Source organism: Bos mutus, chromosome 28, assembly GCF_027580195.1.
Source record: "Bos mutus isolate GX-2022 chromosome 28, NWIPB_WYAK_1.1, whole genome shotgun sequence".
NCBI classification, from domain to species: Eukaryota; Metazoa; Chordata; class Mammalia; order Artiodactyla; family Bovidae; genus Bos; species Bos mutus.
In genome coordinates this window covers 39,643,668-39,659,989 of record NC_091644.1, presented here as the reverse complement: position 1 = coordinate 39,659,989, position 16,322 = coordinate 39,643,668, and the positions used below count along the sequence as shown (strand labels likewise).

Here is a 16,322-nt window from a genome sequence, read left to right as displayed (position 1 = left end):
ATGGAATTCTCCAGGCAAGAATACTGGAGTGGCATTTCCTTCTCCAGGAGATCTTCCTGACCAGGGGATCAAACTCAGGTCTCCTGCATTGCACACAGATTCTTTACCATCTGAGGCACCAGGGAAGCCCCGATCTGCAGAGGAAAGGTCAGCAAATACTGTTGTCCCCAGAGCATTGATAAAAAAAAAACTCACTGCAGCTGGGAGAGGGGGACAAAACCCCACTCCTGAAGAAGGGGCAGGAGCACCTGCTGGACCAACTGCAGCTGGAGGAGGGGCAGGAAGACTGAGAAGGGCACAGCTCCAAGACCAAGGGATAGGGGCAGGCCTAAGACTGAGGTTTAATTAGAAAGCAGAGAACGTCCTCCACCCTGTCCCTCCGCCATCAAGTTAACAAGTTTCAAGTGAAGAGTAAAAGCAGATGCTGATGCAAGAGGGAAAGAAAAGGAACAGTTCCATGTGAAAAGACACACTGTGAAAAAGCAGCATGGAAGCAGAGCTGAGCGCTGAGCAAATGCTGCTTTGGAAACCAAACCCCAATCTAAATGCAAGGTATCCCTTCAGGAGTTTTCTGTGGTACCTTGAGGGTAACCATAGCAACAACAAACCCCCAACCCAGTCCATCTCCTAATTGTATTAACTCAAACTCTCCATCAAAAATCTAGCAGAAGGAAAGGCATGTCCAGTTCCAGGCATAAAAGCTATTTGCTTTATTCTCTATGGCCCTCCACCAGAAGTCTAGCTTTCAACAAAAAATTATGAGGCATATCAAAAGGCAAGAAAAAAGAGACTCCTAAAACATAGCCACAATCAGAGCAAGAGTCAGATATGAACCATATGTTGGAACTATCTGACTGTGAAAACTAGAATAACTTTGATTAATATGTTATGGCTCTAATGGAAAAGGTACACAATATGACAGATGAGATGAAAAGCTTCAGCAAAGAGATGGAAAGTTTAAAAGAGATACTCAAATGCAAATAATAGAAATGGAAAACACACAAGAGAGACACTGAATGTTTTCAGCAGGCTCGTCAGACCAACATAGTCAATGAAAGAATCAATGAACTCAAAGAAGGTCAATAAAAATGTCCTAAACCAAAATACAAAGATAATACTGAATGAATTCAAAAAGAAAATATGGGGCTTACCTGGTGGCTCAGGGGTTAGGAATCTACCTTGCAAAGCAGGAGACATGGGTTTGATCCATTGTCCAGGAAGATCTCACAGCTGCCAGGCAGCTGAGCCCTTATGCCACAAGTAATAAGCCTGTGCTCTGGAGTTCTCAAGCTGAAACTACAGAGTCTATGCTCTGCAACAAGATAAACCACTGGAATGAGAAGCTCCCTCACCACAAGGAGAGAAAGCTCACATGCAACAATGAAGACCCAGCATAGCTGAAAATAAATAAGCAAATTAAAATTTTAAAAACACATGGAAAAACACTACTTAGTATCCAAGAAATATATAACAATATCAAACTAACATAGGTGTTCTTTGAAATTCAGAAAGAGAGAACAGGACAAAGAAGTGTTTGAAGACATAATGGAAAAAAAATTTCCAAAGTAATGACAGACACCAAGTCACAGATTCAAGAAAATCAGATAATATCAAGGGGGATAAATACCCAAACAAACAATAGAATAAATAAACAAATAATAATAAATCCTATATAATACTAGGCCTATAATAATCAAATTGCTATAAAACAAAAAGAAAAACTTGAAGGCGGCCCCCCAAAAAAATCACATTACACAGAGAAGAATAAAAGTAAAAATAGATTTTCTGTAAGCCAGAAGACAATGGAGTGGTATTTTTTAAATGCAAAAACAGGGGTGGGGCAGAAACTGTCATTACAGAATTCTATACCCAATTCTTTCCTTTTGTCTTTCAAAAAGGAAAGAGAAATACTTTCTAGGCAAACAAAACTGACAGAATTCATTGCAAATAGACCTTCAGTACAGAAACTGTTCAGGAAATTCAGGCAGAAGAAATACAAGTTGGAAATTTGGATTTACACAAAGAAATCATGAATCAGAAATAAACTAAGTGACAATAACTATTTTTTCTTATTTTTAATTGCTCTAAAAGAGAAATTTTGCTCTAAAGCAAAAATAGTTAACAATGTACTATGTGTTTTTAGCATATGTTAAATAAAATATACGACAATGATACAAAGGATACCAGGAGGAAACTGTTCAAATTTCTTACACTACACAAGCAATGTGTATATGCTCCGTCGCTCAGTCATGTCTGACTCTTTGTGACCCCATGGACTGTAGCCCACCAGGTTCCTCTGTCCATGGAACTCTCTAGGCAAGAATATTGGAGCGGGTTGCCATTTCCTTCTCCAGGAAATCTTTCCCACCCAGGGATCAAATCTGCATCTCTTGGGTCTCCTGCAATGGCAGGTAGATTCTTTACCACTAGCATCATCTGGCACAAGCAAAAATATAATATTATTTGAAGGTAGATCCTGGTGAATTTAAGTTTTCTATTATTAATATAATGTGTGTTTTATGTGTTAGTCACTCAGTCATGGCTGACTCTTTATAACCCCATGGACTGTAGCCTGCCAGGCTGCTTTGTCCATGGAATCCTCCAAGCAAGAACTGGAGTGGGTTGCCATTCCCTTCTCAGGGGACCTTCCTGACCCAGGGATCGAACCTGGGTCTCCTGTATTGCAGGCAGATTCTTTACCTTCTGAGCCATCATGGAAGCCCCATTAATGTAATAGTGGTGACTTAAAAAAAGAGACACAAATAATATGCCAATAGAAGAAATAAAATGGATTTTAAAAACATTTCAAAGTTTTTCCTACTACTCTTCCTTTCACTACTTTAATTGCTCCCTTTGGAGACCCCCCATAATATCTGGCTTATAACTTCCTATCACATGGAAAGTATCACAGCATCCTGGTGATAAGACTAAGCTTTGGAGTTAGACCTAGGTTCTCATTCAGGCTCTGCCTCTTACTAGGTGTGTGATCTTGGACAAGGTTTACTCCTCTGAGCCTCAGTTCTCTCATGCGCAAAGTAAACACGGCAGGGACTTCCCTGGTGGTCCAGTGGTTAAGAATCCATCTTGTAATGCAGCAGATGCAGATTCAGTCCCTGGTCAGGAAGCCAGGACCCTGCATGCCTCAGGGCAGCTAAGCCCACGCACCACAACTACCGAGCCTGTGTCCAACGAGAAAGTCCACGGGCCACAATGAAAGGAAAGAGCCTTCAGGACACAACGAAGAACTTGCAGGCTGCACCTAAGACCCAGTGCAGCCAAATAAATAAATAATTTAAAATAATAAATAAATTAATATGCTTTGAAAATAAGTACATACGGTTTTGGTACCTATCTCAGAAAATGATTGTGAAGAGCTGATGAAATAATCCACATTAGGTTTTCAGTTCAGGACCAAACATATAATAAATGCTCAATAAATAAAGGTTATTTTATTTATTTCCTTTATGACATTGCTTCAAAAGTACTTTTTATGTTTTTATTTCCCACGTTTCCCATTGGAGGGTATGCTCACCATCAGTGATACTGTATTGGTTATACTTGTACAATTATCTTCCAACAGGTAAGTAACTAGTGAATGTAAGAGCAGAAAGTGTTTTTCAGAAGCAATGAGCAAAAGAAAGCCTCAGGTGGGTATCGGGTCAATAGAATTTTTCTTGTTACTTCTTGACTCTCATGTACATGCCAGATCTTTGCAATTGCCACTAATTTTCCTGATAAAAGTGATGTTTCCCCTCTTCTTCTCCATAAATATTTTACGATAGTAACCACCTCACTGTCATTGACTGCCTTTCTGCAACTGTGGCAGAAGCAACATGGTTTGGTCGACTCAAAGTACTTTCAAAAGTGGTAGCTAAAGGAAAGAAGTAATGAGAAAGTGTGTGACCTCGAAGATCTTGTCTTAAATATGAATCCATGGTAAAGGACACTATTTGGAATCTTTAGGTTTATGCGTGTGCAAATTCTGCAGAACCAGAGACCTACACCCAATAATGAAGAACAAGTGCCAATTGTTAGCTTTTTGTAAGGAGGGTGTTGCCCTGACTTAGAACCAATTGAGCTCTGTCTTCAGGAAGCACTTTAAGAAGGGCTTCCTCATTGTTGAGCACGAAGGTTTTCAACATTCTTTCAGTGAAGAGAACCTAGACTTGTCACCTCTGCTAAATTCCCTGAAGCCTCTCATGCAGCTTCTGTGTGCCTCAAACACATAGCACATGCCTATTCTCTAAAGATTCATCAGCTACAGCCCTTCGATTCTACAGAGAAAGCTGTAGAATTTTTTTTTTAAACGAGAGCCCATAAATACTTCTTTGACATATTAGCAGGGACACACGTGACTATGTTGATGTTTGAACAACATGACTAACTCCATGTATTTATTACAGTATACTCTGGCATGAGAAAAAAGGAAAAATGAGGGGAAAAGATACAACTCTTGCACACCAGCCTTGAAGTCCTAAATGGGAAGGAAAAACAGACCCTTACTTTGAAGGCTGAGGTGTAGACAATCTGCTAGCTTTCACTCCAGCCCTCTATCCCTTTCCAGGAGATGAATTACAGGAACTTGTATGGTTTGAGTTAAGGGAAACCCATTCCCCTGGTATGGGGGTATTGTCCTGGGGAGTGGAAGACAAGAAAGTTGATGTGTTGGGCTATAAATCTTGACTAAAAGGGTGTTTGGGGCTGTTCAGGCGCTTCCCAGCAGTTATATGACACAGTTAAAAGTGGCATCACAGTGAGGCCACATGCCGTGAGCTGGCCAACTGAACGACATCAGTGTGTCACCAATGGGGTAGATATACAGCGTGAAACAGATTGTGTTCTGCCCTCTCAACTTTGCGAGAAGGGCTCAGCTGATCAGGGAGCACAGAGCAACACACTCACAGCAGAACAGCCAGCTCTGCTGGTCATGCGTGAACTCCCCCACTGTGAATGGGACAGCAGGCAGCAGCGTGGCAGCTAAACAAGATTTATTAGAAGCCAAGAAAATCAAAACACACACCACAGAAAGCCCGAGGAGGGAGTGCTAAGTAACCCGCATGCCCAGCCTAAAAACACCCCTCCTCCATGTGCTGCCCTCCCTTTCTCTGTGAATCACCATCTCTCTAGAACAATAAAACATCACCCAGCCGCCACATCCAAGCTAGGATTTCATATCTCACAAATCAGTTTTTCAATCTTTGTGCTCTCAACTGAATGCAATTAGTATGTACTAAATTACATAATCCTAACCTTGACCTTAACCCCTTAACACCTAACCTTGACCCTAACCCTTAACCCTGACCCTAACCGGGACCCTGCATTTTGCTTGATGTTGAAGAAAGCAGGAAACATAAGCACACCCACGGTCCCACCATTTGAGGAGTTTCCAGTCTTCTTGGGAACACGGACACATAAGACTGTGTTCTTTGTTTCTGGACAGAGTGCAGACCCTATGAACTTCTTTCTTGCACCATCCTGGGTGGCCATGACCCGTGAACATGGGTCCCTGAGAGTCTGGAAGGTGTGCTAGGTTCCTGTAATAGTTTGGTGAACTTTCTGCAAACCAGTTTTCACTCTGGGCTTGGCCATTCTGGGGATAGGATCAAGTTCATCATGCCTGGCTCTGTGAGAGAGTGGCTTTGGGTAAGTTTCTGACCCATCCATGCAGAAGAGCACCATGCAACACTCCACAGAGGCTTTTTGTTTTCCCCCTGTGTGCCTGACCCTGTCCTGGAAATTAGTACGTATCAGTAAACAGACAAAGATTTCTGTCCATCTGGTGGAAAAGATGATAACATGAAAAACAAGAGAAAGACAGAATATGTTAGAAGGTGACAAATGGTACAGCAAAAAGTAACACATTGCGGTGTGACTAGATGGGGAGGCTGGGTGTAGCAGGGACAAGTTGCAATATGAAAACTGGGTGGTCTCAGTAGATCTGACTAAGAAGGTCAAATCTGAGCAAAGCCTTGAAAGAGCTGATGGAGTGAGTCTTATCTAGTAGAGAGAAAGCTGTGAGACAATCTTATTGAAAATTCCAGAATTATAAAGAAATCAATCAACTTGATAAATCCATTCTTCAACACAGTGAGGGAAAAATGACCTACAAATCAACTGAAAATGGAAAATGGAGCATCTGTCAACATTACTGAACCAAAACAATAACGTAGAGATGGTCCAGCCCCCACCTTATTTCAGGATATCAGGAACTAGTCCACATGATGACCCTCTGGAGGAAGCGGTGCAGATATCACCAAAAACTCAGATGAGAGACTTCCCTGGCGGTGTCATGGTTAAGACTCTGTGCTCCTAATACTGTGGGCACCGGTTTGATCCCTGATCATGGAACTATGATCCTGCATGTCACACAGCAGGGCCAAAATAAACAAATAAATAAATAGAGATATGCTATTAAAAAAAAAGAAACTCAGGAAAAACAAATAAAATTTTAAAAAAAGTAAAAAAAGAAACTCAGAGGAGGCAGACAGAAGCCACACTAAGGTAATGGAACTAAAGAAAATAACTTCTGCTGTCTATAGCATCCCAGCTGGAGATGCTTAAAGAACTCAATTCTTGTATTAAGTGTCAAGACCTGTATTTTAAACACAGAGATGGTGACATTAAGTAAACATTGTACTCCAGCCCTTCATATCACACATATATGTCATGTTTATTCCTGGCAAGTGGACTAAACCTTTTAAACACAACTAGAATGGCATGTCTAAAGCCATTCACCTTTTCTAAGCTAATTAAGTATTAACAGCCTGAAAGTGGTTGTGACTGTGGAACTTTCTCTTAAATACAGCTCCATGGAATAGCATACTATACCTGTGGTCAGTGGGTATACTTTGTCATTTACAAACAGGCATGGAGGGCCCACTATACCAAGAGCACTTTTCAGTCCTGGCCTTTGACTTCTGTGAAGCCTCTATACTGCTGATCACTCCTTCCTTCTTGAAAGCATTTCCTTTCCTGTTTCTCATTTCACTGTACTTCACCTTGTTTCATGAGTTGCTTCTGTTCCTCCTCCACCTAAGTCTTAAATGCTGACCATCCAGGTTGGAAGCAGAGATGTCTTTTGGAAGGATTCTCTGTGGACACCCTATCCTGTACATCTTATTGACCAAGCAACTCCTATCACAGAGATCTATCTTCTGGAAACACTCATGTGCAGCAGTATGTGAGTTATGAAATTGAATGTACTGGCATCTGATACTTCTTGTCTGCTCTCCCTTTCTTCCGTCTCTGACTCCCAGTCTCTAAAGTTTGGTTAGAACTCTAGGGGCAGACAAGAGCCACGCCTCAGTGACTTGAGGGCTTGCATCCCTCTGGCCGCTGTACCTAGTTCATGTATGAACACAGGACACAAAATGAGTCAATGAGACTCTTCCCAAGACCTAGGCTAAAACTCCAGGAGAGATGCCTTCTCTTCTTTCTGGGATTATTAGCTGGACGAATTCTATAAACAAAGAACCAATCGAAGAATGATGCCAGAAGAGGAGACATAAAAACAGAATTTTGATAGTGTCATTTAAGCCTCTGGATCACACCATCAGGTACACATGTGAGTGTGCTAAGTCACTTCAGTCATGTCCGACTCATTGCAACCCTATGGACTGTAGCCCTCCAGGCTCCTCTGCCCATGGGATTCTCCAGGCAAGAATATTGGAGTGTGATGCCACGCCCTCCTCCAGGGGATCTTCCCAACCCAGGGACGGAACCTTTGTCTCTCATGTCTCCAGAACTGGCAGGCAGGTTCTTTACCACTAGCACCACCTGGGAAGCTCTAGTTATGTGAACCAATAAATCCCCCTTTTTCATTATGCCAGTTACATCTGGATTTCTGAAGTTTGTGAACACAGAAACCCCAACTACCACAGGGAAAAAAGGTGGAAACAAACTAAATCTCTTCAATGGAGGTATGGCTAGTCAAAATATGGTGTGTGCTATGGAATACTATGCAACATAGAAAGAAGAGGCAATGTTATACATACTGTCATGGAAGTTCTCTAAGATGTATTTTTAAGCAAAAAAAGTAAGTGAAATGTGTAAAGAATGACCTTATTAATATTTTAGATTTTGTGTGTGTGTGGTGTGTGTTGGAGCAGGGAATGGGACTCATTCCAGTATTCTTGCCTGGAGAATTCCATGGACAGAGGAGCCTGGTGGGCTACAATACATGCGGTTGCAAAGACTTGGACACGACTGAACAACTAATGGTGTGTGGTGTGTCTGTGTGTGTGAAGGAAAACAGAGTAGAAGGAATTATTCTGAAATGTCTACAACAGTTCTCACTAGAGAGAGGAGGGAGTTAAGAAGTGAGAGATGTGTATAAAGATGGACTATCTGTACTTTTCCATTCGTTTTCTAACTTTATTAAACTGAGCACACATTTATAACTCTGAGGTAAATTAAAATATTTAAACTGGAAGACATCCTGTCCCCAGGTATTTACTTCTGGTCCCCACTGCATCTCATTCCACAATTTAGCACACCTAAAACCAACATTTCCCCCCATATGTCTTCTTCTTCTGGCCCTAATTAATGAGATCACCTAATCACTGGAGTACCAGATGTGAACACTCCCAGACATGGCTCTTCTTCCCACATCCACGCCCCTCAACATCCCCACGGCCACTAGGCGTCATCAGCCCCGCCCTCTAAGCACCTCCCACATCCACGCCCCTCAGCATCCCCACGGCCACTAGGCGTCATCAGCCCCGCCCTCTAAGCACCTCCCGGATTCGTCCCTTCTCGCTGTCCTCATTTCTGCCTCTGCTGCCCAGGCCCTCATTATGAGTGGCCTGGCTTATTACTGTACACATCTACCCAATCGCCAAGACTCCACGCTTCCTTATCTTTCATTGTCTCCCACAAAGAGATGTTCTAAATGCAGTTCTGAGCCTGTGATTCCTCTGCCTGACAATCTTCAGCAGATATATTAATAGGAATAAAGTCCACACTCTGGGGCATGGCACGCTCGGTCCTCTCTGATCTGCCTCATGACGGCACCTCCAGTTTGACCTTCTCACCGTTCTCCTCCCCACATCCCACACGTGGCAAGTATCTGGCAGCTTCCGGAGCGTGCCAAGCCCTCTCTCACTTCAGTGTCTTTGCACAGGCAGTTTCCTCTGCTTTAGCTCACTTTTTCCCACCTTCTTTTCTTTCTTCAAAGGCCAAGGGAAGCATCCCTGTTTCTGATTCTTCTAGAGGGATGGGGTACCATCTTTACGTATACTCTTGAAATGCTCTACCCCAGCCACCTCCCTTGTCATACTTTACTGTAATGATCCCTTTACTCACGTGGCTTCTTTCCAGAGTCCCCAAACAGGGTGGTGACAAAGTATAGGCTCAGAGCAGAATCCTGCTCTGTCATTTAATAGCTGTGAGACTTCAGGGCAATTAACCTGATTTCTGCACCTCTGTTTCCTCATCTGTACAATGAATTGTACCCAGCCACAAAACTGCTGTGGAGATTAAGCAGGCCCATCTACACGGAGTGCTGGAAATAGTGCCTGGCTTATGGAAAGCACCAAATAAGGACTGCTTCATTCATATTATTAACCATCTCTGTGTCTAGTCCAATGTCTGGCATGTAAGAGATGCTCAATAAATGAACAATTACTTTTTAAAACAAAGTATTTTGAAAAAATAGTTCTGTAGAAGCATTCATTCCCCAAGATGTGGCTCCATTTTAAGGTGAGACTTTGTACCAGGATACATAAAATAAAGGAAAATGCCATTTAGAAACCAATTTCAAATAACTTCAGTGCTAATTGCAGTCATCCAGAACATAGCCACTCATTATGGCTCTGGGGCCATCATTCACACAGCTTTATATAAAAACCACCTCACCCATCAATTTTAACATCATAAATGGTAAAAGTGCTATCCCCCATTCTAACAGTCTTTATTTTTTTTTCTTTTGTTTTTGTTTTTTAACTTTACAATATTGTATTGGTTTTGCCATATATCAACAGGTATACACGTGTTCTCCATCCTGAACCCTCCTCCCTCCTCCCTCCCCGTACCATCCTTCTGGGTCGTTCCAGTGCACCAGCCCCAAGCGTCCAGTATCGTGCATCGAACCTGGACTGGCTGAGCCATTAAAAAGAATACACTGGAATCAGTTCTAATGAGGTGGATGAAGCTGGAGCCTATTATACAGGGTGAAGTAAGCCAGAAAGAAAAACACCAATACAGTATACTAACGCATATATATGGAATTTAGAAAGATGGTAACAATAACCCTGTATACGAGACAGCAAAAGAGACACTGATGTATAGAACAGTCTTTTGGACTCTGTGGGAGAGGGAGAGGGTGGGATGATTTGGGAGAATGGCATTGAAATATGTATAATATCATATATGAAACAGTCTTTAGAATTTCATTTGCAACACAATTTGGAAATGTTGGCAGAATGATTCTCTGGCAGGACTATTTTTTCAAGTACTACTTCTCCAACTAAAAATTACTAAAAATTTCAAGACAAGATGATTTCCAAGAACTTGTTCAGCACCAGCGGGAGGGCGTGAAACCTCTGTCACCTTTGTTCCTGTCACAACCAAATGTCCTTACTTGGATCATGCTTTATTGTCCCCCAAAGATCCATGCATATCCAAGATGTTACAAGTTCATTGCGTTCAAACCATGACTGCTGGTGAGACAGTTTGAAACCTGGAACCCTTTGTGGCAACACTTGTACCTGGATGAATGTCTCCTCAAGCAACAGACTACAAAGAAACTACAAGGGACTAACTTGTACACAATATTACACAATAACTGTGTGTGTATACATGCTGAAGCTCCAATACTTTGGCTCCTTGATGTAAAGAGTCAACTTACTGGAAAAGACCCTGATGCTGGGAAAGATTCACGGCAGGAGGAGAAGGCAGTGAGAGACAATGAGATGGTTGAATGGCATGACCAATTCCATGGAAACGAGTTTGTGTAAACTCTGGGAGATAGTAAACGACTGGGAAGTCTGGTGTGCTGCAGTTCATGGGGTCACGAAGAGTCAGACATGACTGAGCGACTGCACAGCAACAGCATGGTCGTGCACACTTAGAGCCAACTGTAGATAACAAGATACACAGAGACCAGAGAGCCAACCGCAACTTCGGAGGAGCCAGCAGCGAAAGCAGGGTACCATGCATGCCCCTGCACATAACCACACCAAAGGCAAGCAAACCACCTGAGCCTCTCCTCCAGCCCAACTCCTGGACACAACCTCACCCTCACCCTAAATAAGGAACTAGCTTCCCTCTCCCCACCTGGGAGAGTGAGCAAGAGAAAGTGTTATCCCTGGTGGCTCAGACAGTAAAGTGTCTGTCTACAATGCGGGAGACCTGGGTTCGATCCCTGGGTTGGGAAGATCCCCTGGAGAAGGAAATGGCAATCCACTCCAGTACTATTGCCTGGAAAATCCCATGGACAGAGGAGCCTGGTAGGTTACAGTCCATGGGGTCGCAAAGAGTCGGACATGGCTGAGCGACTTCACTTTCACTTTCACCATCCCTTGCTGCAACAGGGGCCCTAATAAAGCCTTGCCTGCCCTCTGATCAATTCCTATTGATTAAGGAGGCCAAGAAGCCTGGTCGGTAACAATGGGGCAGAAAAGAGAGAGGAAAGGGATTGAGAGGCTAAGGGAGAGGGGACAGAAGGGCCTGACTCTTCAAAGGGGTTAAATTGAAAGAGGTGTGTGGTTGGAGCATCAAACATCATAGGATGGAATATGTGGGGACCTTTCTTTCTCTCTGCTGCTCACCTCCCCTATCCGAGAGCCCCATCCTCAAGGAATGTTTAATCCTCTCCGTCAAAGCATACATGTGTTTGCTCAGTTGCTTAGTCATGTCCAACTCTTTGCAACCTCATGGACTGTAGCCTGCCAGGCTCCTCTGTCCATGGGACTCTCCAGGCAAGAATACTGGAGAGGGTTGCCACTTCCTCCTCCAAGGGATCTACCCAATCCAGGGATCAAATCTGAGTCCTCTGCATCTCCTACACTGGTAGGTATATTCTTTACCACTGGGCCACCTGGGAAGATGACTGTTTCAATGCAACTAAATCCCTTCTGTTGAACTCTGGCCCAGATCTCATGATGTCCCACTTTTCAGTAGATCTGGTGGACAGAGAAGACCAGGCAACATTTATCTTGCAGACCTCAGGGAGGATTTGGGGACTGGAGGAGGGAGAGAGTAACACACAGGCAGGCCCTCTGGAAGCCATCTATTTCACCCTCTGGATCCCAGAGCTTTGATCTCGCTCCACAGATCATCTCTCTGTAATCACATCACATCTTTCTTTCCATAAAGCCTGAAAGATTAGGGACAACTGACTTATGATAATAATAACAAGTCCAATATTCATGCAGCTCCTTTTTTTCCAAGGGAACTGGAGGCCCTTCCAAGGTCTCCACATTCATCTTGCAGCCCTTCTGCAAGGTGGGCTGCCAGGCTAACAGCACTTTTGCTATTTAGCAGTACAGGAACTGGGCTAGGGAAAGAGCTTAGAGATTTTGCGATGGTAAATGAGAGGATGTGTTGTAAGTCAGACTCTGATGAGTCTACTGAACAAACAAAATTTCATATTGTGCAATGAATCCCCCTAAAGAGCAGTATTCCCTGCAAAAACAATATTGGAGGTTTCTAGAAAGACTCTAGGAAATATATGAATAGACACAATTTTTTTTACAGATATCTTAAAATGTGGAGAAAGAACAGGAAGTAGCAGTTGAGGTTGGCAGGCAGGATCTTTACAGGAAACATTAACTCTGACCTTCCTCATCGCCACTGATTTCTGTCACCAATTTCTACTGGTCTGTCTTTCCAAGGAGACCTTAAAGACCTTTCTTTAACTATGTTTTTTGCCGGGGAATAAGATCTCATTTCTCATTCCAGAAAATATGCTGCTCTATCAAGATAGAGTGAGCAGGCATCAGATGGAGCTAGGGATGTTTCAGAACTAACTTGCTTCTTCAGGATGCTGATTCTTCCAGCTTTTGTCTCACTTGCTTTTTTTTCTTTTAGACTCTGCTATTATGTCTAGCCTAAGAGCAGACTATTCAAATTACACTGGCTAAGGCTCCCTCATAGTGACAGGAATGCTGTCACTATGGTTCTCTCTGAAATTATTAGCACTTTCACTGGTGCTTCAGAAAGATGACAGCAAGTGGAACCCAAATGCCTGCAGCACTGAGTTTCTTTACTTTTTTAAACTTTTGATTATATATTAGGGTAGAGCAAATTAACAATGTTGTGACAGTTTCAGATGGACAGCAAGGGGACTCAGTCATACATGTACATGTATCCATTCTGTCCCCAACTTCCCTCACATCCAGACTGCCACATAACATTGAGGAGAGCTCCTTGTGCTATATAGTAGGTTCTTGTTCATTATCCATTTTAAATATAGCAGTGTATACATGTTAATCCCGTAGGAAGCATCACTACAAACAAAGCTAGTGGGAGTGATGGAATTCCAGTTGAGTTATTTCAAATCCTAAAAGATGATGCTGTGAAAGTGCTGCACTCAATATGCCAGCAAATTTGGAAAACTCAGCAGTGGCCACAGGACTGGAAAAGGTCAGTTTTCATTCCAATCCCAAAGAAGGGCAATGCTAAAGAATGCTCAAACTACCACACAATTGCACTCATCTCACACGCTAGTAAAGTAATGCTCAAAATTCTCCAAGCCAGGCTTCAACAGTACATGAACCATGAACTTCCAGATGTTCAAGCTGGATTTAGAAAAGCCAGAGGAACCGGAGATCAAATTGCCAACATCCACTGGATCATCAAAAAAGCAAGCGAGTTCCAAAAAAACATTTACTTCTGCTTTATTGACTATTCCAAGGCCTTTGACTGTGTAGATCACAATAAACTGTGGAAAATTCTTAAAGAGATGGGAATACCAGACCACCTGACCTGCCTCCTGAGAAATCTGTATGCAGGTCAAAAAGCAACAGTTAGAACTGGACATGGAACAACAGACTGGGTCCAAATAGGAAAAGGAGTATGTCAAAGCTGTATATTGTCACCCTGCTTATTTAACTTATATGCAGAGTACATCATGAGAAATGTCAGGCTGGATGAAGCACAAGCTGGAATCAAGATTGCTGGGAGAAATATCAATAACCTCAGATATGCAGAAAGTGAAGAAGAACTAAAGAGCCTCTTGATGAAAGTGAAAGAGGAGAGTGAAAAAGTTGGCTTAAAACTCAACATTCAGAAAACGAAGATCATGGCATCCGGTCCCATCACTTCATGGGAAATAGATGGGGAAACAGTGTAAACAGTGACAGACTCTTTTCCTGGGCTCCCAAACCACTGCAGATGGTAACTGCACCCATGAAATTAAAAGACGCTTGCTCCTTGGAAGAAAAGTTATGACCAACCTAGACAGCATATTAAAAAGCAGAGACATTACTTTGCCAAAAAAGATCTATCCAGTCAAAGCTATGGTTTTTCCAGTGGTCATGTATGGATGTGAGTTGGACTATAAAGAAAGCCAAGCAGCAAAGAATTGATGCTTTTGAACTGTGGTGCTGGAGAAGACTCTTGAGAGTCTCTTGGACTGCAAAGAGATCCAACCAGTCATCCTAAAGAAATCAGTCCTGAATATTCATTGGAAGGACTGATACTGAAGTTGAAACTCCAATACTTTGGCCACCTGATGGGAAGAGCCGACTCATTAAAATGACTTTGATGCTGGGAAAGATTGAAGGCAGGAGGGGAAGGGGACGACAGAGGATGAGATGGTTGGAGGGCGAGTTTGAGTAAGCTCTAGGAGTTGGTGATGGACAGGGAAGCCTGGCATGCTGCAGTTCATGGGGTCACAAAGAGTCAGATATGACTGAGCGACTGAACTGAACTGAACTAAACATGTCAATCCCAAACTGCCTATCTCTTTTCTCCTTCTTTTCCTGCTGGCAATCACACGTATGTTAAGTCTATTAGTCTGTTTCTGCTTTGTAAGTAAAGAACTATTAATTTGTTAATAGTTTCAGACTGTGTACCATCAGGCTTCACCCTCCTCATTATCATATGCACAGGCTGGCACTAAGTGCCCACCTGGACAGGAAGAAGAACAACAGATCTGCATAAATCCTTCCTCTACTGCCAGCAAGCCCTCTTGATCTGGACATCTGCCCCTAGCAGGCATCTTAGCAGTAACCATCTCTCAACTGACCAGCAGGCTGATCAGTGGGGAGGCTGCCATCCCCCCAGCAAATGAAAATCCCTGTTCTTATTGCAGATGTGGAATCACTTAAGAAGACTATTACAGGAGGTGCTCACCCTTCTCTGCTAAGTTCTTGTTCACCTGGCACCTGGCACTAATACAGGTGGCTATTGAAACAAACGGTTCAGTACAGAAAAGCAGCAGCACTCCTTCATGTCCTAAGCAGGGTATAACTTTTTTTTTCTACTTAAAATGGCTTTAAAAGTCCTACCTCATATTTGGAAAGCAGATGCTATTTAAACCTTTCTCTTCTCAGAGAAGGAAATGGCAATCCACTCCAGTATTCTTGCCTGGAAAAGTCCATGGGCAGAGGAGCCTGGTGGGCTGCAGTCCATGGGGTTACATGTCTGAGCACGTGTGAGTGAGAAGGGTGAAGGGAGATGGGTCAGTAGCAATAAACTGGTAGAACTCAAACAAACGAAACCTTCTCTTCTACTTAACATTAATCAATCCTCTCACCTTGTGAGACTGGCATCATTATTTATAATTTTCAAAGAAACTAGGGTTCAGGCAAGAATATAAATATTACCAAGTCAAGATATAAATAATGCCAGAGTTAGGAATTTAAACCATTGCAACCCATTTTGCATCTGATAATAAGCTCTTACTTCTATGAATAGTAAAATTATTTACAACTTCATCAATGCTTTTAAGATCAAAAGGAGACAATTTTACATTTATTATGTGAGATCATGGACATTTAGACATAATGAAGAAAAACAGATTACAGAAGCCTGTGACTTGAATCATCAGAAAAATGTTATAAATTTACCAAGACTAAACAGAACCCAGACAAATGGAAAACAAACCTTTGTGGGTTAAAGACCAAAGCCGAAACTTGGGAATAAAATGTGGAAACTAGGGTGGGCTGCCAAAGTGATATAATTGGAATATTTGAATTTTTGTCACTTAGAACAAGAGGAAGCCAGGTGAAGGAAAGGACAGGTAATAGCGAAATTAATAGAACTAACTCAATAGAGGTTAAAAATGAAATTCAGGAAAAGAACCTTAGAATTTAAAAATGATTAACCAAAAGGGGGAACAGGACAATATCAGGGCAGAAAACCATGCCTGCTATATT

At 42.5% G+C, this 16,322-nt stretch overlaps 1 protein-coding gene across 1 annotated transcript in view; it reads right to left on the bottom strand.

Moving 5' to 3' along the window:
• PCNX2 (pecanex 2) overlaps positions 1–16,322 on the bottom strand; it is a 311,350-nt gene that overhangs the window by 122,481 nt on the left and 172,547 nt on the right. The gene's annotated exons all lie outside the window — the stretch shown is intronic.